The sequence below is a fragment of the Protopterus annectens genome, chromosome 1.part1 (genome assembly GCF_019279795.1).
Source record: "Protopterus annectens isolate FY-2018-M chromosome 1.part1, PAN1.0, whole genome shotgun sequence".
In the NCBI taxonomy this organism is placed as follows: domain Eukaryota; kingdom Metazoa; phylum Chordata; order Ceratodontiformes; family Protopteridae; genus Protopterus; species Protopterus annectens.
Window position 1 is genome coordinate 198,915,482 of NC_056726.1, and position 21,317 is coordinate 198,936,798.

The following is a 21,317-nucleotide window of genomic DNA, read 5'->3' on the forward strand; positions in this document are numbered from 1 at the left end:
AATTTGGCTACATATCCTGTAATGTTGACTGGTATTGCTGGATACTGTGTTTCTTGTGCATACTGGTCTACCTTGTGTGCCACGTATGCTTTGTGATAGCTACAACTAAATCCGTTAGTGTACACAGTGTCACACGTGAAATCTGTTGTTAGTACCAGGAATACATTCGTCCCATGTGGGACAACCCAAGCATTGGGTATTCAACCTTCGTCTACACCCAGGGTTACACAGGTACCCCTGGCTATGTGCATGGACTACAGTGTGTGCCACACCTAAGATACTTGGGTCGAGACATCATATGGGATGGGTCCTGGGGGGGGCAATGTGTCATGGTGTGGTAGCTACAGGCCGGTAACCAGGGTAGGGATGGTGGCTGCGTGTGTGCTGTGGGTGGGGGGAAGGGGAACTGTGGGTTATGCATGTATCGGTTGGGTATGGCCTGGGTTGGATGAGCCTGTGCTGCTCGGCCCGCCTAGTGGGTGGGGGAGAGGGGTATATGATATCGACATGTGAAACATAACACAGAGCTAATTTAATTCCCTAGTTCAATGACAGATGTACAATACTATGAGCTTGGTAGTGTATTGCAGGGCAGTTGTGTTTGGCTGGGCGGGGCATATGCAAATTTGTATGTGATGTATATTGTTTGGGCCTCTCAGGCCCATTGATGGTGCATGTGGACATATATATTTCTGTTCATCCACCATTGGTATCTACAGATGTCTGACAAAATATACCTCTGTGGGTATATATATATTTGCTTACATATTCCTAACTATGCCCGTATATACCTACGGAGACATATATCTGTGTACATATATGTCACTTGATGTGTATATGTGGACATACAGATGTTTACATATATATGTGTAGTTGGCATTTGCATGTATATCTGCTCATATATTTATATATATATGTATATCTCTCTGGATATTTACCTATATGTATATATATATATATATATATATATATATATATATATATATATATATATAGATATATATATATATATATATATATATATATATATATATACATTTGCAACATCTATAGATATGTTGTATCCGTTTAGATAGTGATATATTTGAACACACACACCCATCTAGCTGTAGGTATACATTCTCTGTACTGTTACATGACTGGGCTGGGGTTATGTTTCTGACAACATATGATTTCTGCATATCTGACATGGCTTAGTGGCAAATTGTTTTGAGTATGGTGTGCACGGTCCAGGGTTCTGGACTTGCAGAAGCTGTCTGTTTTGTTGCTGGGCAGAACACCGGCCACTGGATACAGTGTGCTTAAGGCACTTTTAATCAGTTGTAAGTGGGTTTTCGCAGAGGTAAGCACTGCTGACTTTCGGTCACAGTGTCTTACACCCAGTTAGCTTCTCCTTTGCTTAATCTGTGTCGCCAGTGCTTAACCTCACGCAAACGCACTTGCACATGCTTACTAGTGCCTACATATGCTTACTACTGCTTATCTGTGCTTATGCCTGCTTACTGCTGGTTTATTCATTATGATACTGACTCTTCACATGTGCATTTCCTGCAGTACTCTTGTTCATAAAAATTATATTATTTAGTGGGTTTTGCATTACAAATATTGCTTATACCATGCTTTGCTGTGTAAAATAGACTGTGCTGTGCTGGAACACGAACTGTGAATGCCTGCTTGTTAGGCGAATGCTCTGCCCACTACACTATTGCTGACATGCTACATTTGCATATATCATCCTTGTTATCCTCTTCAGCCTTTTGGGCTGCTTTCACCCTGGCTGAGCAATGGGCACACCCGCGCACCTACGGTTAACTGTACTCGGAGCTTTAGACAAAAATACGGGAGTTTCTTCTTTTCATCTTTATGTCTTGTGGTTATTATACACGTGGGGGACTGTTGGTGGGGATATGCGGACAGCTATGAGCGGCCTTGCTCATTTATTTCCACTTTTTGCTGTTCTACTTTGCAGGGGCGTGTTTATTCTTAGTGCTCTGCTCTCAGACATGCCCCCTGTACTTATACACACTCCGTGTATGCCTAGGAGGTCAGGCAGTGCACCTTCATTAATATGCATGGCACACTGCCGTCCTGCTCCTAAGTGGCCGCTTCCATGCAGGACTACACTAGGCCTGCACAGGAGATTAGTAAATCCTGGGGACATACCTTAATATAATGTGTGTATGTGACTAAATATTAGCAATGCAATTATCAATTATTATTATTATCAATTATTATTAGCAATTTTCCATACTCCAATGCTATACAAAGAGTAACATATCAGAGGTTTTCCATTGACAACTGACTTTACTGGATTACAACAGTTTGTTTAACAAAGAGTTTCAATGGAAGAATAGAAACCCTGAAATGATAAAAATGTATAAGAACAGTGGAACAGCAATTAAATCATCAATTCACACAGAAGAAAAGTATACATCAGTACAACATCATAGGCTGAATTTGCTTACCATTCAATTACACATCTGTTGAGTAGGAAATAGGGAATGGTTGCATTTAAAGCCATTCTACCAGGGGAAGTAGCAGCTGTAAAGAAAACATGTTACGGTGGTGAATCATACTGCAGAAGAAATTAATAAGGAGAAACAGTTACGATTACTGGGTGTGAAAAAATTAAAACAAAATATTTTAATTTCGAAATTGATGCTTTTTTTTATCTGAAGGGTGTTTGAAGTAAGAATAAAGTGAAATTTAGGAGAGAGCAATGCAGGGTATTATCAAAAGACATGCAACAGAAATTAATAACAGCAAATGACCCAGAGAGCTACAATATACACAGGAAAAAGTAACTAGTTCTGATGGCCCAGAGGGATAGAGGACTGACTATAACCCAGGTAATATGAGTTTGAATAGAAGCTGTAGTACCTATTGGAGCTGACTGGGGTGAAGGGAGGGGGTCATATGCTATTTCCCAGACTATATCAGTGGCCATCTCCCCACATTTATTACAAGACTAATCACAGCACCAACCATACACTATTAAAACAAGTATGTAGACTCTCCTCTTTTAACAGACACCTTTATAAACTACCTTTTCCAATGCAGCTGGAATACTCTAAAAAATCTACCACTAGAAGATGATGTTACTCATTTCAATAAAACATTCCTTAACATACTAAATGAGTTAACTCCCATAAGAACAAAAAGAAAGCAACCTTGCTCTATGGCTTAACAAAGAAACCAAACAGCTGACGGTAAATAGAGACAAAGCATGGAAGACATAGAATAAAGACAGAACACAAGAAAAGTGGCAGATTGTTAGACAACTTAAAAAATGATGTAAACAACAGGTCAAACTAGATAAAATTGCATTCTTTCACTCACTTCCAAACAAACATCACCACAATCCCAAGCAATTCTGGACAAAAATAAAAACCCAACTATACTCCAGTCAAACCACAACTCCATCTCCTAACACAAACAATGACACAGATTCCATAGCCACTCAGTTCAACACACACATCATTCAACCTGTCTCTCACTGCTAAAATCTAATCCACCCTTTCATATTTCTGTCCCCACCAAACATTACTTACAATATCCCTTTCTTTCCTTTATACTATATACCTACCTCAACTATCAAAAGTTACCTGAAAAAATTGAAGGCAACTGCACCAGTTGTTGTCAGACTCCCACCCAAGTACCTTAAGTTAGCTGCTGATGTCCTGGCATACCTTAGCTCAATACTCATAAACATATATATTACAGAAAACTATGTACCCACTGTCTGGGAAAAAAAATAACATGGTATACCACTTCACAAAAGTTGATCAGCCACAGATTTCTCCAACTATCATCCCATTCCAGTTCTTTCCACTCTGTCCAAAATCTTAGAAAGTTGCAAACACTCACAACTCATAACCCATCTCATAAACAACAACCTACCCCCCCCCCCCACACACACACACACACACAACATGGCTTTTGACCACATCACAGCACAACAGCAGCTCTGGTTAGTTTCTTAGAAACCATAAATACCAACAGAAACAATCGTAACCTAATATTCTTCTTGTACCTGGATCTGTCAAAAGCATTTGACACAGTATCCCACCAACTCCTAACCAATGAGCTATCTTCCCCATCACTTTCCATTGGTGTACCACAGGGGTCAATTCTAGGCCAAGTACTTTTCAATATTTTCACAAACAACCTGCACAAAGCCAGCAAACCTGCCACCTCAGTACAATATGCCGATGATGCCACCATCATCTGCCCAGCCTCAACCCTTCTAGTACTTCAACAAATGACTCAAAATTCCTTCACTTATATAGAATTGTGGTTAAAGGCTCATCAGCTAATCCTAAATGCCACCCCCCCCAAAAAAAAAAAATAAAAAATAAAAATTAATGCTTTTCACACCCAGATCTCTTTCAACAACCTGCATATCCTTTAATTTTACTTCAACAAACAACACCATAGCAGCTGTAACAAATGCCAAACTATTAGGAGTCATAATAGACAATAACATAAAATTTAACCTGCATATCACCCAGGCCATCAAGAAAACTCATCAAAACTGCACTTCCTCTATTGAAATTAACCCTGCCTCACAGACTCAAGAATATCCTTAGTATCATCCTACCTTTTTCCTCCCTTCTGTATGCATCACCCATATTAATCAACATTCAAGCCACCTTACTAAATAAATTAGAGGCATACATTAACAAAATAGCCACATTTGTAGCTAATGCATCCTATCGTACACAGTGTTGCTTAACACTAAAGTTCAGCTGGCTAGAACTACCTAATCACCTTACATTCAGACAGCTTCAAATTGTCCACAAAATAATACACACCCTTCTCCACAAAACATTCTCAAACAATACTCCCCACCATGTTGCCTTCACTCAGATAAACAGAGTCTACTAATTACTTCAAAATCCTGTAACAAAGCTGGAGATTCACTATACTCATCCTAGGTCCCCAGACAGTGGAACTCCCTGCCTATCCCAATAAAACAGAACAGCTGTACATCTAGCTTTAAGCACAACCTAAAACAGCACCTAGTCTCCTCCTAGCTCTATTCTTGTTCACAACCTGACTGACTGTCTGTCTCTGTCAAATCTCTAGACTATCACCAACCCCTAACTTTCCAGCTCTTGTACCTTATCCTGTAAATATGAATAAATCCTATCAAGGCAACTGTAAAGTGCTTCTCATTGCTCCTTTGTAAATAAAATTTGCATACTGCTGTATATGAAAGTGCAACCTGTTTACTATTGTATAAAACTCCTACAAAAATCAAATTGTATTAAGCTCTGTCTTGATTGTATTACCCTTTGGATTATTCTAAATCCCCATTTCTAGTGCTAAGAAACTGATTTGTTTTTTTTCTCTCTCTAAATTCTTTGTAATTGTTGTAATTTTTTGTAACTATAATGTAACTTGTCTCCCCAGGCCTCCAAAGAAAAATGGCCAGAGTGCCCAATCATACCATCCCAGTAAACAAAAGGCAATAAATAAATAAATAAATAAATATGTATTTCAAGCTTGTCTATATTCTGGGCAGCAGTACTTGGGGACACGTCTAGGTATACATTCCCATGTTGTAACCCCAATGGAGACCAGAAATGCACATGAAAGCACTGTGATCAAAAGGGTACATGGTAGCCACGTGTGGTTATTCCATCTTGTAGATAGGTGACAAAGCCCTTGCTGGACATGTCCATTGCAGGCTGAACCATGGGGAGATTTAAACATTTGATATGGGGGAACAGAGCGATGCATAAAAATAAATCATTCATCCCATGTTGACTGCCTAAATTATAGTCTCTGCCAGCTGACCCTTGCTCTCCAGTAAGTATGTATACATGTGTATTTGTGCACACGTACTTGCATGTATATTTGCATACCTAGAAACACTCTTAGGATATCTGAATTATCAATTCATCCTTCTATATATCCATCCATTAGTCCATTCATCCATTCATCCAGCCAGCCATCCTCTCATCCATCCCTTTATCCTTCCAGGTTTCCCATCACTTTTCCTAGTCAAGTTCACAGTAGAACCAAGATGAACTGGACAGACCAGATTTCCATGTCAAAACAGCAGTCCCCAGCATATCCTACAGGATCTCCAAGTGATCCAGGTATTCACAAGTAGGAAGAGTGGCAGAGTGATATAGTATTTCTAATGTGTCCTGAGTCTGATTTAGGGCTTTCTCTATCTCTAATGAGGAGCAGAGATGGACAGTAAGAGTCACCAACAGAGAACTGTCACTAGGTATCAGTCTGGGCTATGCCTAGTGTATCTAATGTAAGAGCCAACAACAGAGAACTGTCACTAGGTATCAGTCTGGGCTGTGCTTAGTGTATCTAATGTGAGAGTCAACAAGGACCAATCTTAATAGGCATCAAAGCTGTTTTGACTTTGCTCAGTCAAGAGGAACAGCAATCTACTCAAAGTTCCTGCAGATGTCCTGAACTTCTTACTATGTGGCAGAGAGAAAAATCAGAAATCCCATGTAGTAATCAATTTTCCACAATGTGTATCTGCAGCATCAGCCTTTCAGTCACTACCTAAAATGTATGCCTATAGATGTGAAGGTGGATAAAGACTGACTGGTAAATTGAAATATTTATCCTCTAACTCTGACCTCTCTTCAGCACCCTAATGCAACATAATGTCTGATCTATTTCTCAGTGTTGATTGGGATAAAGCCTTAACTATAACCCAGGTGACCTGTATTTAAGTAGCAGATTGGGTGGCTGATGAGGCGGGGGTGGATGGATGGGGCTGATTGCTGTTTTTTTAGGTGGATGTCTCAGTCCTGCAAGTGGTGTATGTTAAATATTACATATATTGCTAAAAGCAATAGTCAGTTGTGAGGAACATGCTCTATGGCTACACAAGCTAGCACCTGTCTTCACATCAAAGGAGTGGACAACTGTGGATATGATGGAAGCACAGGCAGCCCTTGTAGTGACAAGGGCAGGCCATCAGGGAATAGGATTGAGATACATAAATACAATATTCTCACCTGTGATGTCTGTGCAGATGATGTTGATTATCCACACCAACATCTCCCACCACACCTAGCAGATCTGGTGGCTGAGTTCTCACTGCTGGGGAGTCAGAGCTGGCGTGTTATTGGGTAGACCTGATGCTGATGGGCTAAGGCTAAGAGGTAAAATGATACAACGAAAAACAAAGGAAAGAAAAGAACAATATCTGCAGACAGCTGTCATGTAGTAAAGCAGAGATGATCAAAGTTTTGCCTAGTATTCCCATCCAGAGGTACTGTCCCTGGCTTTACCACAAGCTTGGAAAGACACATTAACCATAAGACTACAAGAATATCCATCTCTCTCAGCAATTCCAGGTAGATCACATCACCTTCTGAAGCCTTTTGGCTATGAATGTACTTGATTGCTGTAACTGATAACATCTGCAGAACTGCGTGTAGTTCCACAAGTTGTTTCTTGGACTATCCTCTCAAAATAGGACCATCAGGTTTAGGAGTCTCTCAAAGTCCTTCTCAAAATAGGACATGATTGTCAGCTTTAGGAGTCTCTCAAAGTCCTTGTTTCAACTACCAACAATGATACCAGATGAAGCTGATGTTTTTCCATCCTTGTTAAGAACAGTCCTAGAAGTGCACCTAGCACTCTCACAATTCTGTGTTTGATTTAACTTCCTAGAGGGTACTCAAATGTTATTCTCCATGGTAATGACAAACTCTTCCAAAATCTTGGGCATTCACCTCAGTGATTGTATCAGCTGTTGTTTTACTTGCCTGTCAGTGTCTATTATTCAAATTCAAAGACCCTCCCCTTCTTGACACCATTGCTCTGGACTTTTTTGTAACATGATAGCTTCCTCCTCTGCCAGTGTCCACCATCAGTCCCTAATGATACTGTCATGACAAGCACCGGCCATCTTTCTGCTGCATCTCATAGATTCTTCTACTGTGTGTGTGTCTTTCGGCTTTTCCCGGTCAGGGGTCGCCACAGCGGAACTCCGGTCCGCTAATTATTGGCAGTGGAGTTTCACATGCTGGCTTGCCGGGCCTAACGCACAACCTTCAACAAAGGAACGCCCATTCATGCATGTCGTCACACACAGTAGACGCTTTAACTGAGAATCGAACGGGCAACGTCTAACTGTGAGGCGACAACGCTACCGCAGCACCACCACCGCAGCCTATAGATTCTTCTACTAAAGTGCTGAAAAACATCCAAAAGGGTATATAGAAATGTCATTTTAGGATAGGTATTACATACTTAAAAACCTATGAAAACACTAAGAATAATTTAGCACACCAAATCTTGCCATTTCTGTGCCATTTGATTGCATGTCATAATAGCTATTTGGCTTGTCCATTTTTTTTTTTTTTGCAGGGCATGATATCCACTTGTGATAGTGACGTCCCAGACAAATGAGTTAATTTGAAAACCTTGCCTTCCTTAGGGACAAATTAAGTCAATAGAAAAGTTGTTGACTAAACCAGCAGTCATTTTAATGTATGTCATATATTTATTCACCCATAATAATTGACTTTTCAACTTGTCAACGTGTGATTGACAAATACCCTATTGACCTTCCACTGAATAATTATTATCATAGCAGAGAAGAGACTATGTCTCTGTCCACTGCTGTGTGATCTTGGAGTTGGTATGTATAATTAGCATGTCTATGTCCACTACTGTGTGATCTTGGCTTTGGAATGTATAATTAGCAAAGAGTACGGGGTCATATGCCCTCTGCAAAAATATGTGTTATTTACTTTACATCTTCTGGGATTATGTCATAGGTCATGTGCAATGCTCTGGCAATCTTTTTAGATCAATGAGATTTTCTGGTGATACATAAGTCCATCTAATATTTATTATATTGACTTACATATACCTTACATAGATCTGTATATATATATATATATATATATATATATATATATATATATATATATATATATATATATATATGGGTCTAGGACACATGCTCGACTAGCATATGCCTGAATCACAAAACATTGAACACACATATACGAAAGCGCTTCCGTGTATGTGTAGTTCAAAAAAAAAAATCTACATTTCTGAGCCCACTTCCACCCACCACATGGGGGGTTGTGCCCCCCACACCCCCTACTTTATTATTCTCACTCCAAGATCGCACTACAGTGGGGAAAAGGGAATTTTCCCCTACCCGCACTGTAGTCCAATCTACGAAACAGGCACACATACACAAAAGTGCTTGTCAATGTTAAGCGCTTTCGTGCATGTGTGTTCGATGTTTTGTGATTTGGGCATAGGCTAGTCGAGCATATTTCCGGATCCCATATATATATATATATATATATATATATACATATATATATATATATATATATATATATATATATATATATATATATATATATATATATATATAGACACATATATACATAAATAGGTAGATATAGATCTATAGATATAAATATATAGATAGATATAGATATATAGAGATGTATATAGATATAGAAATACATAAATAAATAGATATGAGTATCGTACTTTTCATGAATGACTTTTTTTTTCAAAAAATGAAAAGCTGGTAGAGCTTATTGAAAATCAGCTGATGAAAAAGGAACATCTTTTTTGGGGGGATCATGGAATAGCTGGCATCAGGGATTGTGCCCTTTCTCCACTGTAGTGTAATCTCAGAGTTGCTATATAAAATTATCAGAGGGAATGGGGGGGCACAGTCATCATGTGTAGGGAGTGGATAAGGTGCAACCTCTGTGAAAAACATGTTTTTCATTTTTTTGATTATGTGTGTATTGAGCATCTGCACTTGCTTATAGGAGGTTCATTGTTTTTCATTTTCAAATTAATGTCATATTTCCATATTACCCACAAAACACACACACATACGTATATTCTCTCTGTCTCTCTCTGTATATATATATATATATATATATATATATATATATATATATATATATATAGAGTGAGAGAGAGAGATAGCAAAACAGATAAACTATATCTTATGTATATAAAAAGTGAAATGCCCCTTTGAATTTATCATCCAGTGTTACATGCTCAGGAAAATTAGTTAAGCAATTGTTGTATTACAATAATAATTGCTAATGATGTCTATATAAAAAGATTTAACATTAAAGCAGACCAGAAATAGTTTTTTAGTCAGACTTTCACTGTGGGTAATAGCAGAAGTTCTGATTAAATACTCAGGTCTTCTTAAGATGGTAGGTATATTGGGACGTATTGTGGATATGGCCTCACACAAGCTCTTTTTTGTGGAGATGAATGAAAGGCTTGACAACACCTACAATTGTTATCTTTGTTTGACACCTTTTCTTTGAGAGGATCTGTACTGATTCTGTAAAGTTGCAATGTCTCTAAGCACCATGACCTCACACAAAAAAAAAAAAAAATCTGTACTACATATTGTAAATTACTTGTGGAATTAACTGAGAGAAGCCAAATGGGCTGTATTATTGTTTCCTTTTAATTTTACTCTGCAAATATACTTGTCTTCTGACATATGACTGTTTCTGACGTCTTTCAAAGGCCTTTACACCAGTGGAGGAGAATATGGCCAGTTTGACCAAGGACATGGCAACATTCTGTTTCTCTCCTTACTTCTGCTACCAGGTGCATACACTGATTGAGTTAATTTTTCCTAATATATTTGTAAGCCAGAAATGTTTTGTTGCTGTTAGCTGGTGGTTGCTTATGGTGCTGACTTTTCTTTTTGCTGACAACCATAAATAATTTATTAAAATCCTTAGTGGAGTCTAAGGCAATGACTACTTAGAAGCTTTTGCAGCTGCAACTTCAATTATTGGGCCTAGCTACTGTAGATACTGTTAAGAAAACTAAGAAAATAGGATGACAGAGTCATATTTGGTGGCTTTTGAAAGATATATTTCACAGGGAGTGGAGATAAGACAGAAAGGACCAAAAAGCTGTCTTCTCAACATATAGGGCAAGCTTTGAATACTTACACGGAAATGGAGGGGACTTGTTACAGTGCCTATGAAAAACAGAGAATTGTTGGCTAGGGCTAGGTTACGTAAAAGCAGTAAAATGGATGTTTAATGCTAAAAAATGGTAAAGTAAGCAAATTCATAATTTAAAACATATTATAAAACTGTGGTTAGATATTAATGCTAATATTTCCTGGAAATGCTACAAATTCTATCAGTGGACAGATTTAAAAGAATTTTGGAAACTAGTATGAGAAACTGGGCTTTGCAAAATGTTCCTAAGAGCTCTGATAAATTTGTAACATTGGTGGAATTAAGCAATAACCATGCCTGGGTGTGGGTAATACCGGATTTACCCACGGTTGGTGTGGTTTGATCACGAGGGTGAAGCCCGAGTGGCCAAACAAAGACAACCGTGGGTAAACCCAGCATTACCCACACCAGGAAGTGGGTTATTGCTATTATACAATGACATTATTTAAGGAAAAAATACTTAATTTTCTTAAATAATGGCATTGTATAATGCCTCCTTGCTGCCCTTCCGCTGCTGTCCAGTATTGTGCGGCAGTTCTGATGTACTGCACATGCATATAGTTACGCAGTACATCAGAGCTGTGTGTGCAAGCAACGGAGAAAGGAAGATCTCCGTTACTTTTTAAAAGGTGTCTCGCTATATTAAAAGAGTTTAACATAGCGAGATATCTTAAAAAAAAGCAACAGAGATCTTCCTTTCTCCGTTGCTTTCTTTAAAGCTGTCTCGCTATGTTAATTCTTTTGACACCTCACATTCCATAGTCAATGGAGAAAATTTGGAAAGGGGGAATGTATTGATATTTTGAATCAATTAATGCAGAAGGGGTGCAGTGTTTGCTAAGGCTGACACTGCCAATAACAAGGACCTGTTGGCAGCTTTAGCAGGATTGGGTAGGCGGAGAGTGGGGACAATGTGTTCCAGGGCATGGGAGAATTGGGTATTGGGTTTGGGGTACTACATGGCAGTTGGTTGGAGAAGGACAGTTCATTGGCCCTGCTGTTGTTAGTATATTTTCACACAATTCAGGAAGCTCAAAGGTTGTGAGTGGGGAATGCATGGCTCTGGTATGATCAATGGTTTTGTAAAAGGAAGGCATTCAAATAGTCATAGAGATGGGAGGTTAGGCATCCAGACATATGGTTAGACATGATGATGGATAATACTGGGGAGCTTCCTGATGGGGTAAAGTAGGGAGTGAAGGGTTAGGTGCGTGTTGGGCATTCAACATGTGGTGCTGTAACATTTTTCAAACAGTTGTTTCAATTGTTCAGGAGGATGGGGTAATTGTCAAGGACAAAGGGGAGGATTGGCATTTTGGGGTCAAAGAGTAGGAGCAGGTTTGTCAGTTACCCATTAAGGTGCAGGCATTGAGGAATATGGTCAGTAGATTTACGGAGAGAAAGATGGCAGTTCAGTGGTCTCAATATTGTTCGAAGTGTGCAGGTATGCATTCAGCTGTGCAGCTGGCAAACAGGAAGGCACGTAGGTTAATTTGAGTTTGCAGCAGCTTGAAATGGATGAGTTACCTTTATCATTTCCTGGATTTCAGGGTAGTTGAGGTAGGAGGAATTTTTGGGACTGAGAAAGGGAGTCCCTTTGTAGGTCAAAGAGAAGACGAGGCATGCATTTTCCCATTAACGTATAGGCATCACGTCAGGTGCTCATGCATGTTCCTGATTCAGTAGCTACAGTCAAGTTAATAGGTGGATTTTCAGAGGGATTTTCTATTAAATCAGAGTTGGGAAGGGGGGGGTCAATTTGTAGGAATCTGTGTTCCTTGCAATGGAAGGAAGACATGGAAGGCTTGGTGGAGAAGGAAAGGTGGGCGGGTAGCTTATTGGGTCTGTTTGATATTCCTCCCTTTAACAGATTAACATTTTTTCTTTTAGGGTTGGTTCCCAAGAAATTAGCAGGGAATTTCATTTGATTCGCCATTGGTCTTATCCCAAGGGGAATTTTGTGTATGATTTTATTTTGGGAGATGATGCAAATGTCAGTTATGTGTTTTTGGATGATGCAGTACAAGTCATGCAGGAGTTCATGGAACCACAGTTGGTGAAGGTAGATATTGAATCCATTTTCATTTATTACCTGTTTGAGAGGAAGAGTGACCATTGTTGGGCAGGGTATCTACTAAATTTTACTTTGACAAGGCTATGCCGATGGGATGCTTGGTGGCCTGTGCTACTTTGAGAGGTTTAGCACTGCTCTCCATTCAATTTGGCAGCAGTGAGTGAGCTGCCTGGAGGCGGAACATTTTCTGGATGACTTCTTAAGAATAGGTGAAGGGTTTTACAGACCATTGCAAGGTAGGCAGGTGTTTTTGGTGATGTGTAAGGAACTGGGTGTTCTGTTGGCTAGGGAAAATTAGAAGGCTCAAGCAAGGCATTGTCTTCTGGGATTTCTAGTGGATGCAGGCCATGGGTTGTTTTGTTTACCAGATGTGAAGGTAATACATTTGGAAAAAAGGTTTGGTGGGGAAGTCCAAGGACAAGGTTTGGATTAATGATGTCATGGAGCTCTTCAGGCTCCTGAAGTCTGCATGTCGAGCAATTCACTTGAGTCTTTCCTTTTGTGGGTTTTTGGCATTTTTGTTGAATGGTAGAAAAGCAAATATCATCAGGTGAGATTAATAAGGTGATGAGTGCTGATTTTAGTATTGTAAATATATTTTGCTGCAGTTTAATGGTATGGCTTTTGTCAGGCAGATTGGGTAGTTCAACAGGATTTGTAATTGTTTACGGATGTGGCAGGAAGTATTGGGATGGAGGTGTATTTTGGGGGGAATGGTTTGTGGCTCGCTGATCAGTAGGATGGATGGATGATTGGAGGAAGGATCTTGACAGTTAGGAGTTAGTTTCAATTTGGATGGCATCAAAGCTCTAGCAGGAGAAGTTGTGGGGGAAAAGGTCAATTTTCATTCATACAATATGGCAGTGGTATGAACCACTGGTGCTGCCAGACAAGGTGTGTCAGATTGGTTTGGAATGATCAAATGCTTGGCACAGGAAACCTAGGCAGCTTTTAAAAGGAAGGCTTATGGTAGGCCATTACAAGATTTTGTTAAATTTGTGTTGCAGCTGCCTGAGGAGGAAGGAGTTTAGTGGGAAGGATTGTTGTTGAGATATTTAGTTCAGGCTTTAAAACAACATAAGGCTGTTCAATCGATCAAGGTGGACTGACCTGTGATTAATATAGTTGCATGGGTGGCAGGGTTATGTGATTTTACTAAATCTTGGCGTGTGGTTTATATTTTGAAGGGTTGGGGTATGGTTGATAGTGTCAAGACTGACAGATGACGGCCATTGACAAGACAGGTTTTGAAGGTTCTGTTGCTGGGATTACCGTTGGTAAATGGAGATTCATTGGACTATATTTTATGTGTGATGTTCACTTTATGGATGTATTATGGAGCTCTTAGGGTGTTAGAGTTGTTTTGGTCACTAATTTGGTGGGAGGCTTCAGTGTTTTTTTTTTTTTTTGTTTCTGTGCATATTTGGTTGTGTAGTGCTACAATGCATAAGTTGGAGAAGGGCAGATAGATAGTATTAGTTAAGCACAGTAATGGTTGTTTGTGTACGGTGGGTTGGACTAATATGTTCCTGTGGTCTTTTGTTGGGAGTCCTGAGGACTTTGTTTTGATCAGTAGGGGGCAAAGTGATGATGTATTCAGTTTGTATATATGATGTGGAGAGCTTTTTGGTATATTGTTTTTTCGGGAATGAGGTTTCCACTCTTTCTTTGCGCATTGGAAGGGTATTGGTTTTAGCAAGGGAAGGCAGATTAATTGAAGTCAGTAGGGTGGGTTGTTAGTCAACAAATGCTTTCTTGTCTTATATTAGATAATTGAGTATGGTGACTGTTTTAGTATTAAATTAATTTTCTAGGAAAGAAAATCTATTTTTTTTTATTCTTATATCCACTGGGTGACAAAAGAGGGCTGCAGTTAGGCCAGATAGCATGCAATTGGGCTTGTATTGTCTTGGGTAGCATTGAGGCCCTTAGAGTCCTAGTGGTACATTTGGCTGGTAATGATCTGGGAATAATTCTGAAGCTACAGTTTGCAGTTAGGAAAGTGAGCATTTGTGTATTTTACAGAGGCTATACCCAGCTATGTGTATTGTGTGGTTGGAGGTAGTACCACAGTTATTTTGGCTTTGGAGAGGGTTGATCATTTTTTTAATTTTAGGCTATTTAGGCAGTTGGCTTCTTTGAGCACTTATATGATAGGGCTTTGGGATGTCAATGACAGGGATCTGGTTTAGTTCATAGAGGAGGGAGTACACTTGAATGATTTTGGTTTGGATGTTTTTAATGTACACTTAGGTTTATTTTGGAGGTTTTGCTGAAGGTTTTGGAGTTAATGAGGGGGATAGTATGTATCAGGCTGGTTGGCAGAGAAGAGGGACAGGTCTGTCCCTCTTCTGCTCCCCCTCTGGTGTTGGATGTTTAACTCAATGAGTTGGTGAATGAAAGTGAGCAATGGGACACTACTTGATAGGTAAAAGTAAGTGAGCAAAGATGAGGATGCTGCTTATTTGGTTATGGTGAGAGGGTTTATGATGCCCTAGTAAATGGTTATATGGATGTTCATTCTGTGATCAATAAATTAAAATATTATTCAAAGAAGTTATATTTATGGAAGTTTGATAAAGGTCATCAAATGTCGTTTGATGTGGTGTGTTTACTGAAAGGGACCGGGACAATGAACTATGCTACAAAATTTTCAGAGCCTGTGCCACTAAGGCTAATATTGCCAGAGAACTGGTACTGTCATTCTATAAAGCTGGTATCCATAAAGAGATAGTTATCAACCAAGATATTCCCTATATGTCAGGAGTACTAAGTCAGTTGCATCAGTGTTTCAAGGTCAAGCACTTAAAAAGGTCAGAATGCCATCAGCAGACTGATGATCTAATGGAAGGGTTCACTAAAGAAACGCCATCCATATATGAAAAGTAATTTAATGCAGGTGGTAGGAACAGGAATCAGATTTTATTCCACCTGCTGCTCACAATAAGCTTCAGTTAGGTATACCACATTTGTACTTTTCTATGGCAGGCATCCCAAAGGACTGCCTAATGTTGATAAAGAGGCATGTGAAGCTGAGAAGACACCATTTGAAAGCATGACAGAACATTATGTTACTTTTCAGAACAGACTAAAGCTAGTCACGTTCATAGTAAATGTGTATATGCAGAAATCCCAGAAGATGCAACAATGGCTCTAAAAGGTGAATGTCTTAATTTAGATAATTCAATCCAGGGGATCAGTTAGGGAACATGCTCTGAACTCTAACAATAGATAACCATGAAAGAAACAGAGCACATTTATCACATTACTGTAGTAAAGTCATGGAAAGAACTAGAACATTTGGTGATTCACTGGCAAGCTGAATTCATACAGGAGAGACCAGAGATTCTCTACTTGAAGAACAGTTAGTGAAATCAGTGTCACAGGTACACCAGCAGAAAATTACAATAGTTCTATTAAGAATTAAGGTAGAATTCTCAGAAATGCATAGCAGAACTAAACTGATAAAACATAGCATAGAGACAAAACCTGGACTTAACAGTTAAATTGAGACCTTAAAGAGTATCAAAGTGAGAAAAAGAATATGTAAAGGAGGTTGTTCAATATATATTAAAATTAGGAACCACAGAATGGGACTACTTCCCTTTTATTAAAGTGCTATCTTTTAGGTAAACACTTTAACTTGGTGATTGACTGTATCCCTTTGCAATGGCTGAATAAACAACACAATAGCAATCAAAATGACACCACTGGGCACTTTCATTACAGCCATTCCAGTATACTTTCATTTATAGACCCATTTTGGATAATAGCAATGCTAATGTGTCTGGATCCTATAAGTCATGTGTATAAGTCCAAAACTGACGGTTTGATTTTGGGATGGGAATAGCTGTGACATCTTATGTGAGAGAGGTAGAATGAGCCTTTACCTGTACCTTGTGTCATTACATTCTCACAAAAAATAAACATGCAGTATCGTATTAGAATAATGATTACTGATTACGTTTTATAGAATGATGTATTCTGGAAACAGACACAGGAGCCAGAATCCTCAGTAGGAGGCTCATCATGGGTCACAGTAAGAATTCTGATTGTTGATGGTGGTAGATGCTTCAGACTTCTCCCATTGTGGGTGTAGCCTGAGAAAAGTTTAAGTAAAAATTTTTCTTTTTTGCTGTTGGAGCTGAAGACAGAGACACATGATCTGTAGGTCTAACATTTGGCAGTTTTTTCTATAGGCACTATGTGTGACTGGACCTGTATGGTGGAGATGCCACTGTGGTCTGTGACTTCACATATAAAGTATTACATATTATAAGTAGCTTGTGATAATAGCTGGAGAAAGCCAAGAAGGTTGTATTTTTGTTTTCTTTTTCATTATGTTTTGTAAATAAATCTGCATATTGACATATTTCTGCCTTTAATGTATTTTAAGAATTCATATTGCATAGACATTTTAACTGAGAACTTATTTGACATTTCTGTTTAAGAACAAATCCTCTGATTTTCTTGTCAGCAAATGTATTCATATACTCTACATACTTTTTCAGTGGGAGAAAGGAGTTCTGTTTGAATTGTCTTAAGGTACTTGCAAGCTTGGATGAAAGCCACTTTGTCACGTATGTGTTTGTTATAAGATGCTTCCTTAGGGGAGTTTGTTGATTAGCTTTTCTTGACTAAATAATTATGCCATGTTTCTCTTTCTGCTACCACTCATCAGTACTATAAATATTATGTTCATGTATTCTCTATATCTGGTGTCTAAGGTCATCCAGTTTGATAAGCTGTGCTGGTTTCTTCAGAGTTTTGCCCTTCCCCAATGTATTGATTTTTTTTTATTTAGTTACGCTGCTAGATTTCAGATAAACCAGCAATTATGGTATTGTAAAGTCCCCATTTATTTTTTCTGTGTCTTTGTGTGAATTATTCCAATTAATTCCTTTGAAAATGTAATATCAGTGTAAAAATGTAAGCATGTTTACAAAAAAAAAATTGCACCTGAATTTTAGAAAAATAATTCTCAGTTTAAAAGTTACTCTAAACTCTTATTACAGTCTTATAAGTATGAAAAACCTGGCAATGGAGGATCCCTTTAATTTCTTCAATGTTATTATTTTTTTTACTTGTCTAATGTTTCAGTACAGAGTTTTCAACAAATGTTGGACAACTTACTGCAATTTACAAAATGTATTATAAATTATTTGAATGGATGCAGATTGTATATAGTGGATATATCATACCCTCAGAGGTGTTCAGTAAATGTCAATAATTTTACTTCCATAACTGATTTAAATGCACTGTTGAACAGGACTATCTAGTCCTTCATTTCAGTAATAAATATAAGGCAAGATAATATATCAGATGTGCTGATGGACAATAGAGGTATGACTGCTGAATCCTACACAATTGCACTTTATAAGCACTTACACGAGTGCATGGATCGTACAATCCCTAACAGAACCAAGATGCTATCCTCCAGAAAAAAGGAAGCCAATCTGGTGGTCCCCTGTCATAAACAAACTCTACAGCAGAAGAAAGAAACTGTTGCAAAAAAGACTGAAATCGCATGATTGGAGGAACTCCATGGTCAGCTTCTTTACAGCACAACGGCACTAAATATACAGAACCAACTGATATTGCCAACATCCTGGCAGATAGGTTCAGTGCAAACTTTACCCCTCTCTCTTCCCCTAAAGTGCCCATCTCTATATCGGAAGAATGCAAAGTTCCTGTAATCATGGCTGCACAGGTAATAAACACACTCTCCAAAGCTAGGAACACAGCATCCATGGGACCTGACAACATCCCAGGCTGTGTTCCACATGGACTACAGAACGACCTGGCACCCAACCTAAGTACCATGTTCAGTCATAGCCTCACCTCAGGCTTTGTGCCTACTGAATGGCGCACAGCAACAGTTATCCTACTCCACAAAGGGGGAGCCACTACGGACCCTGGAAACTACCTCCCCATTAGCCTGACCAGCCTCGACTGCAAGGCTATGGAATGCATCATCATGGAACTTATAAACAATGACATTGGTAATATCCAAACTCTGGACCCTACCCAGTTCGCGTTTGTAAAAGGAAGATCATGTCTCCTAAACCTGATAGACTTCTTTGAAATGGTGACCAAAGCCATAGATGAGGGTAAGGTGTTTCACACAGCCTATCTAGATCTTGCCAAGGCTTTCAACACCATCCCACCATGCTGGAATTATAGATAAACTCAGTAAACTAGGTATAAATCCCTATGTCACAAGATGGGTTGCCAACTGGCTCACTGAAAGAACCCACACTGTGAAAGTAGCAGACTCTAAATCCAGCTTCAGACAAGTGACAAGTGGAGTACCACAGGGTTCAGTCCTAGGTCCGCTCCTGTTTGGTATCTACTTCTCTGAAGTACAGGCTAACACCGAAGGTCTTTGTCTAACAAAGTTCACAGATGACTGCAAACTAGGAGCCATAAGCAAAACTCCTAATGATGTGGACATCCTACAAAAGCGCCTTACTGAGACAGATGCCTGGTGTCAAAGCCATGGCCTCAAGCTCAATGCCAAAAAATGCATTGTCATCCCTTTTGGTAAAAACTCTGTACCCATGAACTACCGCATAGCTGGTAGTCTACTTAACACCAAAAGTGTGAATAGAGACCTTGGGACACAGGTGGACAGTAGTCTCTCCTTTGATAATCACATCGCCACAGTAGTCAGGAAATCCTTCTATGTGGCACACCCCATCACAAAAGGTTTCTCATCCAGGAAAAAAGAGGTCATTGTTCCCCTCTACTCATCACTCATTAGACTCATTATAGAGTACAACGCCCCTTTTGGAATGTACCTCACAACCTCACAAGACATCTACAACAACTGGAAAGGCCACAGAAATACCTCACAAAGAGGATTACTGGCCTCAAACAGATGCCCTATGCAGACCGTCTCAAAAAACTCCAGCTTTACTCTGTTGCATATCACCTACTCAGAGGTGATCTCTGCCTAACATACAAAGCTATGTCAAACCCAGAGCTGTTGGACATGCTCCACTTAAAGAAATCCCAATTCCTCCAAGCTACACACTCTAGGGACCTAAACCTTGTCACCACAATAAACAGAACATGCTGGAGGGATAGATTCCTGTCCCAGGGACTTCCCATACTCTGGAACAAACTACCTATCTGTATCAAACTAAGCTCCTCATTAGCCCTCTTCAAGAAAAATCTTGATGATTGGATGAAAGATAGGAAATTCACACCGGATCACTTCTGTTGCTCTGCTTGACAAGAGCACAGGAAAATAGGCAAAAGTCAGGGTACCATTTGGCTAGGCTTATATAGACCCTAGGGCCAATAGCCTAGTACCTACCTATGAACCTATGAAATGTTGAAATCTTGGATACATGCAATTAAAAAATATGGTAATACAACAGGTATGTGCAATACAATACATTTTAATCTATATATGTTTCATATATATATATATATATATATATATATATATATATATATATATATATATATATATATATATATATATAAGTCTGTGTGTGTGTGTGTGTGTGTGTGTGTGTGTGTGTGTGTGTGTGTGTGTGTGTGTGTGTGTATGAGTGTGTGTGCGCATGCGTGCACGTGTGTATATCCTCTTTGATTTGATATACAAATGGCATATATCTATTAACTCTTTTTAATTTCTCCAAATCTTTTGGCTTTCTAATGCTATGACAGGAATGGAACCCATTCCTAAATCAAAGTATAATTAAAGTTCATGAAATTTGTATTGTTTCAGTCTTTGATATCAGCCAGAAGTGTTCTTCCCAGCACCTCCAGCCTGCCCAGTAATGACTCCTTCTGCAATTTGTATGGAGTTACATGTATTGGTAACATATTTAAATACGATTGTAGATTATTTTTTATAAGACCCATTGCTCCTACTACTATTGGAACTGTCTGGGTATCTTTATTCCACATCGCTTTCATTTCTGCCAGCAAATTTTGATATTTTATGACTTTGTGTCTCTCTGCATGCAAGACAATATAATCACTGGATGTGGCAATTTCAATGATCAATGTTAATTTTTGTCTTCATTTCATGGACCACTATATCCACTTTTCTAGTATCTATCTTTTTAACTGTTGGTATTGGATGATCTCATGTGATGTAGACTTCATCATTGTCTTTGATGCTTTGTTGCTCATGTTTCCAGTGTTTTTCTGCCACTTCAAGTACAATAATGTTTGCACAATACCCAGTGCAACAGTCTTGCCACATTATTATGCCTTTCAGTATACAGTCCTGCTGCCATCAGTAT